Genomic DNA, 13,601 nt, shown 5'->3' with positions numbered 1-13,601 from the left:
AATTAGAAGAATGTAATCTGTTGGGAATTTCTCTACTTTTATCATAAACAGCATCTTGACTTGCTGGTTTGTTTACTGGGGTCCCATTCGTAACTTACAAGACACTGTTTTATACCATGCAGTCCAATGTAAAACACCGAGTATTTTGGAAAAATAAGATCTTAGTTTTTTTTTAACTTATGATTATGGATAGATTATATTACCGACTCTATTATTTTTCAAAAAAGTTCATAGACCTGTCTCTGTTTTGGTTCTGCCCGATCAATTACGTCTCAGCTGCAAATGTGAACAAATTCACTGCTTATAGGGAAGTTTGTTTAGAACGTGGTTAGATTTTTTTTTGAGCCTCTTTCTATTTTCTGAAAGTCTTGGTTAGTCATGAAAATATGAACAAGTCACACGTGAAGAAACAAAGATTTTGCAAACTGTGTCTGTCAACAACTGTGAGTATAACACAATTTAAAGTTGGAATGCATTTTCCAGATAAGTTTCTCTCTTCCAGGTGAGTCATTACTGATTCTGAGAAGCATCAAAAATAATGATAAAATCAATTAAAAGTTAAGTACTGTTCTGTGGGGATCTGAGTGCATTTTAAATATTGAAATGAGTTTCTTCTATTTTTAGACAGTTTGTTGTATAAGAAGTTTCAAGTTCACATAGCAGATATTTCCAAATTGAGACACTTTATTTGCTTTTCATAAGAATGCAGGTAACCAACCTCTAGAACCAAGAAAGCTGCCTTCCATTATGACCTGAATATTAATGCCATCCACTAGGCAGATTCCTTAAAAATATTTTTATGTAATAGTGTTTCACTTTGAAGTCACTGCCGAGGACTTGAGGCTGTGACCTTAGGTGCGGAAATGGGAAAGAATCATATTAAATGGGGAGAAAGAGGAATTGGCTGAAATTACAGCTTTTAGAGGTGAAAGATGTGAGAATTTTAGTTTTTCCCACATAATTTGATCTAATATGTCAGAAGCTGCTTACTTATTTAGGAAATGTTTGGAAATTTCTTCAGACTCAGACACGGTGGTATTGCTTTTGCATTTTAATGGCAAATAGGGTCCTTAGGAACTTGAATGCCATTTGGTTTTACCTTAGTGGTTTTATAGAAGACTTTTCAAATTTTTGATTAAGAAGGTCAGCTTTGGACTGTGTAGAGGGTTTCATTCTGGGATGATACAAAACATTCTGCAGGTGTTGGTGGCGCTGGTGGCACTACAGTGTGAATGTACTTAACACCACTGAACTCAACACTCAAAAATGGTTAAGATAGTAAACTGTACGTTACATGTAGTTGACCACAATTTAGAAAAAAGATCGACTTTGGGATGAATCATGGCTTTTCGTTTTGTTTGATTTTTACTTATTTTAGAAGTACTGTATGCTCCAGTGACTTACGTATGTTGTAGCTGAATGTCTGGAAGAAGACCCACCTGTTTTCTGGTGTCTCATTGCTGATACGCTCAGCGGGGCTGCGGGGAACTGTAATGAGGCCGCCCTGTTCTGGGGTCAGCTTGGCTGCTGTGGGACACAGAATTCATCCTTTCTCCTGCTATTTCGATACCTGTGATCATTTTGGTTCATATGATGTGAAGAACCAGACTGAATTCTGTTGAGCACCTCTGTAGATGACCTTATTTTTCATGTTTTTCTTGGAAACACTGGGAGTTGGGTGCATAAAGCGTGTCTGTTGTGAAGGAGGAAACTTCCACGCAAACACACACACACACACACACATGCACGTACCAGCCCCACCACAGACACACACACACACACACACCTGCCCCATCACACGCACATGCCCCATCACCACATACACACACACACACACACACCTGCTCCATCAGACACATACACACACACACCTGCACCACCACTCACACACACACACACCTGCCCCATCACACACACACACGCACACACCTGCCCCATCACACACGCACGCGCACATGCACGGACCCGCCCCGGGCTCTGAGCTTTTCTTCCCGTTCACATCGCCTTGACTCTCTTCCCTTGTTCTGGTGGCTCAGTCGTCCTCTTCCCTGCTTTTGCTCCCGGCTCCTCAGACGTGGCAGTTGGGTTTTTTGGTCTTTTTGTATCTTGTCCAGAATTTGCCCCAACTGCACAAGCATGCAGTTATTTTCAGTGCTGTACAGTTTCTTTGTATCTGTTGCTTGAGGAGACGTGTGTCCAGGTGCAGGCCCTGCAGCACAGGGGCCCAGCCTGTCTCAGTATGACCTTTGTCAGAACGGCTGCTGAGAGGCTGTCCCTGGGTCCTGACCTCCTTCACCCCGTCTGGGAGGAGCTGCCTCCGAAGGGCCAGGAGCTGGGGAGGCCCTTCGCTGCAGTGGGAGGCTGGCAGGTTGGTTCATCTTCCCTCTGCCGCTCCACGTCTCACGGGTTCGTACACGACTTACATGTAACGACCATCACGTGACGCGTCTGCTGTACCTCCCGTAGGAGAGAATGCAGACTGTGAGCGTGTTTCCCAGACGGTGTGCCTTCGACCAGTGAAGGGGCTGGGGCTCCTTAGTCCTTGGTGGTCTGGATCCCGTATCGGTTTGTCAGTGCCATTCCCTCGGAATCTCCATGCCATTTGGGACAGTCAAGCCTAGGCAGGAGTGAGCTTAGTAAATTCTGTTTTCTTTGGGCGACACAGTGGGCTGGGGTACTGCCCCTGAGCTTAGTGGTCTCACAGCATCTACTCCCCCGTCTATCAGGACACAGCCTACTCGGCTGGTACAAATAACTGGAAGTTACAAGAATGACTGATTTTGCAGTAAAGCGGCAGGGGTGCTTACTTATGCAGACTTTCATAATAACAACTAAATAATGAGGCGTCAAGCAGGTTAAGCACGTGGCAGTATTTGACTTTTGAGATACATTATATCTCCACAGGGAACGCAGAATGATTGTGAAATAAGCTATATATAAAAACCGGGGGGAAGGATTTTAAGTACTTTCCATATATTCTATGTCACTGATCTTTGCGTGTTTGCCAGCCTGTGGCGTGGTGTCCATGAAGACTCAGTGTTACTGACCTTGGGTTCCCCCCAGTGATGTGCTGGCGGCACTTAACCTCCAGCCTCAGGCGCCTGGTGCGAGGGGGGCGGGAAGCCGCGTGGGGTGTTGGCCCATGTCTGGGGTGTACACACCTCGCCGTGGTTACTGGACATGGGTTCGGGAGGGGTCCTCACTGCCCCCAGGCGCCAGTAGCAGACAGAATGCCAGTGGTCTGAACCTGGTGCCAGTGGTCAGAGCTAGCGAGCCTAGCTCTCGCCTTCACTTCTGTGTCCAACTCCTGAGGGGTTAATTCAGGGGCCGTGGTCAGCCTGTGCTCCCCCCGTGGGGGCAGGCTGTCCCGTTGTGTGTTGGCGAAATAAAATCTGGGATTAAAATTGAACGTTTGCAATGGGGCGCTTAGTTTTAAAAAGCTACATAGTAAGTACTCTTGCATTTGTATTTGGGGGCTGAGTGTGTGTGCTCCGTCATGCGAGGGTTCAGACGCCTTTGGGGCACTGGACCCAGTTACACAGTATTGAACGGTGAGCAGGGCTGTTGCCATGTGGACGGCCATGGGAAGCTTCATATTGAGGTCAAAGGCAGAGGGGACATAACTGTTGAAATCGTGGGAACGGCTGCTCTGAGGAGTCCTAAATCCCCTAAGTTTCTTTTGTGTCGAAGGTTATAAAAAACCTTTAATGTCACATGGACAAGTGAAGGAAAATCAATGAGTATGTTTGCTCCCTTTGCTGCAGACCTGTCTGAAGGAGAAATTGTGCCCAGTGACGGGTCCGGTGAGAGTTTGGCAGTGAGTGTATCTGGGGAAATAAAACGCTGTTTCATTAATTTCACGCCTAACTTACGTGTGATTCTTAGATCTGTGTAGACAGTGATGTGACCTGTGTTCAATTTAAGTTCTCACATGAATGGTGGACGTTACGCCTTGTGTTTTTGCAGTGTTTCTGGTTTATAAGGTCTTTTATATTTATTCTGGCTAGTCCTACTGTTTTCTTGTGAGATAGGAAATGCTGCCCCCGTTTTGCACATCAGTAATTAGACCCAAAGCTGTGTGTGAATTTCACTGTCACACAGCTGCTGAGTATTTTGCTGAGACCCAAATGCAGGTTCTCACTCTGAGTCAGTATATGATTCCATCATGACCCTTAATAAGTCCTTCATCTTCCAAGTGTGGGTTTCCCATGAAATATGGTGAAAGAACAAACTGGTGTAGACTGGGAATCCCGATGCAGGGGCACAGGGGGAGGGACTGCCAGCAGGGCCTCTGGAGCTTCAGAACGCCAGATGGGGGAGTACACCAGGTGGCTCTGTTGCTGAAAAGATGTTCAGTCAAGTGGAACATTTTCACACCTGGGATGCCTCGCTTTTTCCAAACACCAGGTGAATAGCATTGTAACTTACTAGGTTAAACATAAGATGTCTTGTCTTTGGAAGATCAATTCCTTCAAGTAAGTTTCTTTTACCCAGAGACTGAAATTATTTATAATGCCTTTTTTCTTTCCAAAAAGAATGGTGGTTGTGCAAATAGGATGCCAGATGATATGATTCATAAACTAAGAATAACTAAGGCAGTGCCGAGCTGAGCTGGATGAGGAAAGTGAATGTCTCAGCCATGACGACGGTTTTCCTTCCAGCCTGTATCTTGATGATCCCACCATGCTGGGGTGAGAACATGCTTCCCCTTGCTTCACCCCCTTGCTGTCCACCGACTGGAGAGGGATAAAATCCTCATATGCTTAAAGGGCTTTATTTCATGCACTGAACAAGGCTTTATTAGGAAACTGGACATGCTAGTAAATTACCGCCAGAACGAAAGGCTGTGGATCCACAGTTTTAAGGCCAGAAATGTTCTATTCCACGCAGTTTATTCTTAACCCTGGGGGCCACTCAAAGCCTGGCTGGCATCTTTGTGCCATGTGGGAGGGTCAGCCCTTTGGGAGGTGAGGACCCTGAGCTAGGCTGGGTTTCAGCCCCAGCTCACCTGGAGCAGATGCTTTTGTGCAGAGCGGAAATTGGCCTCCTCACCCTTGAGCAAGTGATGTACTTACTCACTCGGGTTAACGGTTACAGCCGGGTTCACGTGCAGACAGGAAGTTCTGTGGCTCAAGGCTGAACATTCTGTGGCTGCTTCTTCGCTGAGATGTTTCCTGAGTGAACCTGGCGTTTGACACCAGATATAACGATGCCCCAGCTCATGGGGCAGACCTGTGGGGCTGTGAGCTCTTTATACCTTAGATGCCAGGTGGACCTGAAACCGCTTCTTCAGGCAGACCTCCAGCTTTGTCTGCAGGTGCCCCTGGGGCTCGCATCGCCTGTAGGGACAGGATCGTGCCGTTGGCCATCCTCTGCACCAGAAGGGCACCCGGTCTCCAGGATGTGCCCCTTCCTGGAGAAGGTGAACAACTGGCAGGTGTGAGATGTGTGACACGTGTGGAGTCACGAGCTTCTGCATTGCTTGTCCTACTTGCGAGGAAGAATGAAACACTTAGCCACACACTTTCAGGAGTGAAGGGCTGTAAATAAGAAAGCAGTTTTTTATGTCATCCATTTGGTCCGTTTCCCCACTAACACTTGCTGAGGTTTGGACGTGAACATTGTCTCCAAAGAGACTCCTGCGGATGAGGGGTGGTGTGAGTCGAGGGACAGGAGCACAGGAGGGGTGCGTCTGGTTCTCCTGAGGGGCCCTGGGCTCTGCTCCCTGAAGGAGCTTCGGCGGCCCCGCCGAGTCCATTCTGGGGCTGAGACAGCCTGTTTCTCCCATCTGGAGGCTGTAGTCCAAGATCAGGTCCCTGTGAGGCCTCTTCCTGGCGTGTCGAGGCATCTCCTTGCTGTGTCCTCATGTGGAGGGGAGAGCGGGTGTCTCTCTGGGGTCTCTTCTCACAAGGGGACTAATCCCACCACGAAGGCCCCCCGCTCACGACCTCATCACCTCCCAGAGGCCCCCTCCTGACACCTTCAGGTCGGGGGCCAGGGCTCAACCTGTGGATTTGGGGCCCACAGCAGCCCTGGCCCGTCAACTGCACGCTTACAGTGAGCAGATACTCTCTTCTTCTTGGACCCTGTGAATTCTGTGTGAACCGCCACAAGGTTGGTTGGGCCATTGCTTTCAGACGTCTTTCCAATTGGGAGGAATCCAGTTACAGGCAGCAGAGCTTGCTTACGGTGAGAGGTGGGTTGAAAACATCCAGAATTCCTGACAGGTCCCCCATCAGGAGGCAGGGTGTAGTTCCCGACCCTTGAACCTGGGCTGGCCTCGGCCTCGGGCTTGATTTGACCAGAGAATTAGGAGGCAATGATGCTGTCTAATTCCGAGCGAGGCCTGCGGGTGTGGCCAGTGGGAGGCCTGGGGTAGCCGTCTGGGGGGTGGACCTCCACAGGGAGGGAGAGGCCCGGGACGCGGGCGTGAGTGCAGCCGCCTCGTGCCTCCGAGCCATTCCTGCCGTCTGTCCTACGCTGGATGCCCGGCCGAGCCCAGCCTGGGCCGCGGACCCGCAGAGGGACGAGCGCCCAGGTCGTTGCTCTAGATGCTGAACCTGGGTCTGGTCTGTTAGCGTCAGCAGGTGAGTTAACGCGAGGGCGTCAGCTGCAGCAGCTGCAGCCGAGGGTGAGCGGAGAGGAGCGTGTCCACCGCCGGCGTCCACGCCCGGGACCTGAGCTTCCGAGCCGTATCCCCTGTAGGGAGAACCTGCTTCCCCAGGAGACCTCTCCCAGCCTCGATTCTTCTTGTTTGTGATCATCCCGGGACGGCACCTAGGAGATTCTTTTGTGAAGTAAAGTTGGTCAATGTGGATAAAGTTACCAAGTTAATTGACACCGTGACCGTGTCCTGACCTCTGGGGACAAATTCTCGGGTCAGTTGTGTATATGAAGCCACGGAGAAGATGCGCTGCTACAGATGAGGTGTTGGAATCATGGGTTTAAATCTCAGTGAACTCGCTCAACCTTCTGAGCGTTTCCAAACCTTGAACCTCAGTCTCCGCTGAATTCTGCAAGTATTTTGTTTGCACACGTGCTTATGGGATGTGCAAGAATGTCAGGCTTAAGGCTCCTGGTTTAAAATGTTGGTTGCAGCCAGTCAAGGTCCCTTAAAATTCTGAGTGTTGGTAATTTCTTGTCAGCCTTTAGTAGAAATTACGGTGCACAGAGTCGTCGGAAGCCTCTGCTGAGAGATGGGCTTCTGTAGCGTCCACGTTTACTCCCTGACCTTCTCTGATCAAGTGGCTTGGGCAGCATGTGATTCCTTGTAAAAGACAGTGTGATGACATACCCCAGGGGTGTCAGTGTCAGTGTCTGTGGTGACACCGCCCATAAAGTGGCCATTGCCATCGACCTGTCTTTAGTTACATTAACTCACAGCTGCTGGTTTAAGTTCTTAACTAAAGAAACATTGTTACATCCTTTATTTTTTTTTCCTTCGTGCATTTTAGACATACAGGTGTTTGAGTTAAGACAAACTGGTTTGAATTGAAGATAAACTGATATATATTTTATGAGTTATTGAAACTATCAAAGCATATTATTTTTAAAAACACCTTTAAATCCATCTGTACCCTAAGCCTTGGAAGCTGTATTTTGAAAGGAGCTCCCTGTAGTGTATACAGAGATCAAAATACAGTATTGTACCCATGAAACATATACCATAAGCCAATATCACCTCAATAAAAAAAGTAATTAATGTTTAAAAACCTTGATATGGAAAACGCACTATAATTTGATATTGAGTTGACAGGATTTGACGTGGTCATTGAAATTGGCTCAACGTGTGACCCGGGATCTTCCAAATATCGTCCCTGAGAAGGCTGGTGGGCTGGGCGCCAGGCTGCAGAGTCAGGCCTGGATGTGAGGATGTGTGCGCTTTGCAGCGTATTTCGGAGTCTTTCCTCTTTCCCTAAAGGAGGAGGTGCTGGCCGGCGGGGGCAGGGGGCTCTGCGTCGTCAGCATGGTTGCCGTCCTGCCTCGGTCCTGCTGCCTGGCCAGCGTTCCATCCTGCCGGGACGCACCTCACCTCGTCCTCCTGGACACGCTCACCTCTCTGCACTGCGGCTTCTGCCCGGACACAGGTTTAATTTAGCTGTTGCTTTTTATTTCACTGCACTCCTTCTTTGACGCGCCATGTTCATCTCTTTCTATCTTGTTTCGTCTCAGACTAGTCTCATTAGCCGTTCTCAATGTTTCTTTCCCGTTTCTGTAGCCCACTTTCCAAGTTCAGAACCTAAGCTCTGGTCAGACCCCGTCACGCTGACGTGTTCCCATGTGTGTGCGTGTGTGGCATTTCCCGCTGTGTGTGTACTGGGAGAGGCCCGGGGCTGCTGCAGGTGGCCTCTCTGTGTCCCCTTGCGGGGGATCTGTCCTTCGGGGGATCTCCTCCTGCCCTGCCTGTGAGGATGCCAGGTGCTCCGGACTGCAGCCCTGTCCAGGGGAGTCCGTGCTGGTGGTCGCCGTGCCCTGATGCAAGGGCATGGTCACTGCTGGCTCTGCTCGCCTCTGCAAGCCTGTCCTCCCCAAGTGGACATAGAACTGGGGAAGAGAGCCGCCAGCTCCCTGATGTTGGGCCGGTCCTGGGTGGAAGTGGCCTGCAGGCCGAGCTTCCGACAGAGAGAATGCACGCCCAGAACCCTGCGGGGGGGCCGGGCCAGGGCTCCCCCCTGCCGTGGGCATCGGGTTAGCGGACGCTGCTTCTTGACTCTCATGGCCAGGTGATCACCGGCCCTGGTGTTCAGAGGAGGGTGCGTCACTCTCATTTTCACGTGTACTTTGGTGGAAGTCGGCAGAGGCTGTGTCAGAGCTGCCAGGCAGATACCACTTTAGACAGGAAGCCTGCTCTGTCCTCTGACCTGGTGACCGTCCCCTCTGGGACGGGTCACAGTTTCCTGCGTCCTCAGAGGGAGGTGCTCTTCAGGAAAGGGAGGGCTTGCCCTGAACTCCTGATGTGAGAGGGATCCCGAAAGTTATTCCAGACACACTGAAGTTCTTGTTTTGGTTTCAAGGCAGTTTTAATATTTGCCAAAAACAACATTTAAAAATAATGCTAGGAAGTCATTTTATTGTAAAAATACTCTGCATTAAAGGTTAAAGCTTTTTAAGAAATAATGAATTTATTTCATCTTGGATGAAAATTATTTTATCAGGTTTTCAAGATAAGTAAAAAATATTTCTGAGCTCTGCCTGAATCCACGCGCCAGCATGATCGTGTGTGCATGTGTGAGACGCTTTTATTGTTTGCAAACCACAAGCCGTACACAGTGGAAGTAGTTTTAGTGTGTATTTTAATATCCTGGCTTTAAAGTTTGGTGAAAGCACCAGATAAAGACGGTGATTGATGTTTCCATCCAAGGCTTGCTTATTTAGCAGCACAGTTTCACTGCTCAGCAGGGACTCGGGGCACGTGAGTCATGCTGCAAACACTTGATTTATAGCACAGTTCTTTCTGGCACGAGCAGGGGTTAAAACGTGCGGGAGTGTGAAGCACTGAGACACAGACAGTGAGAGGAAGAGGAGGTGCTTCCCATGGGACATGGAGGCTGGGAGGGGGTGGTGCTGGTGAGGGTCCCGCTGCACCTTCACGTGTCCTGGTGGCTTGGTCCCCGGGCGACAGGTCTCACCTGCGTCGGAGCCGGCGATGGGCTGTCCTGTGTGCCAGGTCCAGTGGTGGAGACTTTCTGGAGTGAGGTGTGGAGACCCTGATGCCAGGACGAGTTCAGCACGGCTGCCACCCCGCATCTCCCATATCATTCCTCATTAGCGTCCACCCGGATCAGAATGACAGCTTCCCGCCTTACATCCCGTTCCTCACGCTGATGCTCACACGTAGGATGCTTGCTAAGAAGGACACAGTGGTGACATTTAATGCATCTTCTTAAAGGTATCTGTAGGTTTCCCCAGGGTCAGGATGGCCTCTTACTGATTTGGGTGTGCCCAGCACAGGTACATGGTGGGCAGTTGATAACAGCGATTTTAAATTGAACTGAATTGAACATGTGCCTTTATCAGGCGACTGGTGTCCTGTTACTGGAGAAATAACATAGGAGAAAAGCATAACCAATTAGGGGAAATGTCGCAGAGATTAGTTTAAAAATAGTTAAACAATTGAAGCTGAAGGTTTCAGGTTTGTTATACACACGTACGAGTAGTGTAGCTGCTGTGCACGAGTGAGTCCAGGGTCGGTTCAAGCCAACGTTACCTTCCAAAGGGACGACCAGTTCCGTGTCCCTGGAACAGATGGCGGATGCTGTGGACAGTGCTGTGAGTTCCGTATAATAAAATTACAGCATCAGCCCTACCTTGAGGACGACATGTGAGCACGTGAGCCCGAGCGCATGCACATCGGGAGGGGGGCCTCGTGGGGACGTCCCCTGGTATTCAGTCCGGGTCACACATCCGAGGGCTCCACTGGGTCCAGGTCAACCGATGACTCACCGCTTGTGGAGGGATGAGTGCCGACGTCCTGAAGAGGTAACGTTGGGTCAGTCAGCCCTGAGGATGCGGGCTCCTCCTGGGCTGTGGGCGTGGATGGACCATGAGACCCGCTCCGTCCTCACAGCAACAGAGGGGCAGCAAACCGGTGGTCTCTGACCAGAAGCCTCTGAGCACCAGGTGTGGACACCGCAGGGAGGGGCCCCAGCTGGCCTTGTGGGGAGCAGCCTGGCGGTCAGTTACAGGAGGGACACTGGTGCCACCTGGACGAAGGTGTGGAGGCACCAGCAGGGCGTTTCTGGGGCTTCAGGAAGGGACCTGTCTGCTTGCTCCCAACTGTTCTTAGTTGTTTGTTAAACTCAGGCATCTGAAGATCTCAGTAGTTGAAGAACTGATGATAATCGTATTGCTAATGAAGGCGACACGGGAGCAGGACGATGGTGGCAGCTTGGATGTTTGCGTGTATCTGGGTGTTTACACCAGGTATGGCTCGCCTTTTATTTTTATTTTATTTTATTTTTTATTTTTTTTTGTGGTATGCGGGCCTCTCACTGTTGTGGTCCCTCCCGTTGCGGAGCACAGGCTCCGACGCGCAGGCTCAGCGGCCATGGCTCACGGGCGCAGCGGCTCCGCGGCATGTGGGATCTTCCCGGACCGGGGCACGAACCCGCGTCCCCTGCATCGGCAGGCGGACTCAACCACTGCGCCACCAGGGAAGCCCTCGCCTTTTATCTTGAACATTCCTCTCTCTGGACCGTGGGACAGGAAGACGGAAGGACGCCGTCTGTGGAAGGTGGGCCAGGAGCCGGCAACCTGGGAGGCCTCGTGGATGGACGTAGAGGCAGCTCTGTGGCACCTCGAGGTTGTCCCCACAGTGAACAAGAAACTCCGTGGCTTCCGTCTGAAGGTGTGGCCGTCAGGGTTCCCCAGCGATGGAACAAGAGTGTGTGTGTGTGTGTGTGTGTGTGTGTCTAAGTCTATGTATTTATCTACCTATCTATCTTTCTAGAGAGAGAGATTTAGACTTATTATAAGGAATTTTGGCCCATGTGGTTCTAGAGGCTGACAAGGACCACAGTCTGCAGCTTCGAGGCCCAAGAGAGCCTGTGTCTCTGTTCAGGTCCGAAGGCAGGAAGAAAGCCAGCGTCCCAATTTGAGGGTCATCAGGCAGAGAAGCCCCTCTCTCTCAGCCTTTCTGTTCCACTCAGGCCTTCGGCTGATGGGCGAGGCCCACCCACGCCGGGAGGGTTGCTTTACTCAGGTGGCGACCTCAGCCTGAAACACCCGGAGCAGCGTTGGCCCGAGTACCTGGCCCCACGGCTCAGTCACAGTGGTGCCTAAATGCCCCGCCACAGGAGGGCACACCTTGAGCAGGTGCCTGGGCCGGACTCAGCTGGGCTCCCCCCTTGAGCCCCAACATCGGAGGGGGACGTGGTCCAGAGGCAGGGAGGCCCCGGGAGCAAGGCCAGCCCCAGGCTCCAGCGGCCATGCACGCGCTCAGGCCGGGGGCCAGGCAGCCCTCCTGACATGCCAGGGGCGTCCGCTCAGGCTCAGGCGGGGCCAAGCCTCCCACATGTCCAACATCGACACGTACACCCGACCCCACCTGCAGGGGGGCGAGGAGAGAGCGGGGTGGGGGCGAGCCACCCCCAGGCCCTGGAGCCCAGAGGGTCAGACCGCGGCTCCCCTGTGGGGCTGATTCAGGGTTTCCCTAGTACCTGAGGGGTGGGTAGCAGGGAGGATGCAGAAGTTTGGGGAAGCACGCATTTCCTTTCTGCGCCGTGTGCACGCCTGCCGTCCCACGATACGCAGGCCCTCTCGTCGTCCCTGTAAAATCCCTGGGAGGTGGGTGGGGTTACATCGTTCCTCACGAACGAGAGAAGCTGAGAGAGGCTGGGAGCCTTGGGACCTGCCATGTGAGCAGCAGGGTGAAGACAGGACTTGGAACCAGCCTTCCCTGGGTCTTGAGCTGTGCTCTTTGCACTGAAATGAGATGAGTCAGAGTAGATCTGAGTGCCCTGAGGTCAGTGCCCGGCCTGGCGGAGCCCAGGGAGGAGTTTATCCCGTGAGTAAGGCCCAGCTCTGTGGTCCTGCCTCGTGCCTGAAAGCGGTGCACCTTGCGCTCAACTTTTTACAAATATATAAGATATAGATGACTGTTTGCTTCCCTGTAAAGTGGGGGATTGGCTGATATCTGGGTGAGGCTCCCCAAACACGGAACAGCAGGGATAGTGGTTGGAGTGGGAAGTGGTCACCGACATCCCGTGAGCCCCCTGCTTCTGCCAAACAGGGCCGTGGGTGATGAGACCTTGGGGGCTCTGACTCCCCATCGTGGGTCCCCTGAGAGACAGACCACCAGGAAGATGAGGCTGCGTCTGGTGACCGTGACCGCAGGGAAGCCCACAAGGACAGGGCCTGGCGGGCGGGAGCCTCTGTCACGGATCTGAGGGCGCCGTCGTGACTTAGGAAGGAGTGTGTCCTGAGTGAGGGCACGGTCGGCCTGGCATCTGGATGTAGGGCCCGGGCTGCGGGTCCCCCCCAGGGCACCCCGGTCCCACATGGGACGTGGGATCCTCAGTGACACTGCCTTGCATGGGTGCTCTGAGCCTCCGTGCTCCCCCCTCCACTGTGTTTAGCAGCGTCACCAGGTCACCTTCCCGTCAGGCTACAGCGCATTAGCTGCTGGGATCAGGGCGACGGCATCGGGCCTTCGTGAGGGTCACTTCTGGGGTCAAGGGAAGGGACAGGTGTTGGGTCTGGGATCGGCGGGAGAGTCACGCCCCTCGGTGAGGCCACACTGTGTTCCCGGTCGGCCCCGGGGGGCCTTGGAGCAGAGATCAGACCTATTGACCGTATCGTACCTGGGAATTCTCTCGTCCTCTCTCCTAAGGTGGGGCCTTCAGAGGCTGAGTGTGCATCCTCTAGGGGCTGCGGTGGACCTACTGAGTCCTTAATGTGGCTCCAGGTCAACACAGGGCTTTGTGGAGAGAAGAAACAGGCAGATCCCCAGTCGGGGACCCTGGGTCCATCCCACAGTAACAACGCAGGATGACCTTGGGCGGTAACTGGCTCCCAAGCCCCCATGACGAGGTGGCTGGAGAGTGTGGGCTGTACCAGAAACAGCAAGACTTTAACCTGGAGGCACTAAAACCCCCAAACCA

The 13,601-nt window shown here is 52.0% G+C and overlaps 1 long non-coding RNA gene across 1 annotated transcript in view; it reads left to right on the top strand.

Moving 5' to 3' along the window:
- Positions 1 to 13,601, top strand: part of LOC117310020 (uncharacterized) — a 233,638-nt gene that overhangs the window by 165,939 nt on the left and 54,098 nt on the right. The window lies entirely within an intron of this gene.

This window comes from Tursiops truncatus, chromosome 21, assembly GCF_011762595.2.
Source record: "Tursiops truncatus isolate mTurTru1 chromosome 21, mTurTru1.mat.Y, whole genome shotgun sequence".
NCBI lineage: Eukaryota > Metazoa > Chordata > Mammalia > Artiodactyla > Delphinidae > Tursiops > Tursiops truncatus.
Note: the sequence above shows the minus strand (reverse complement) of the source record. Positions and strands in the feature narration are given on the sequence as shown.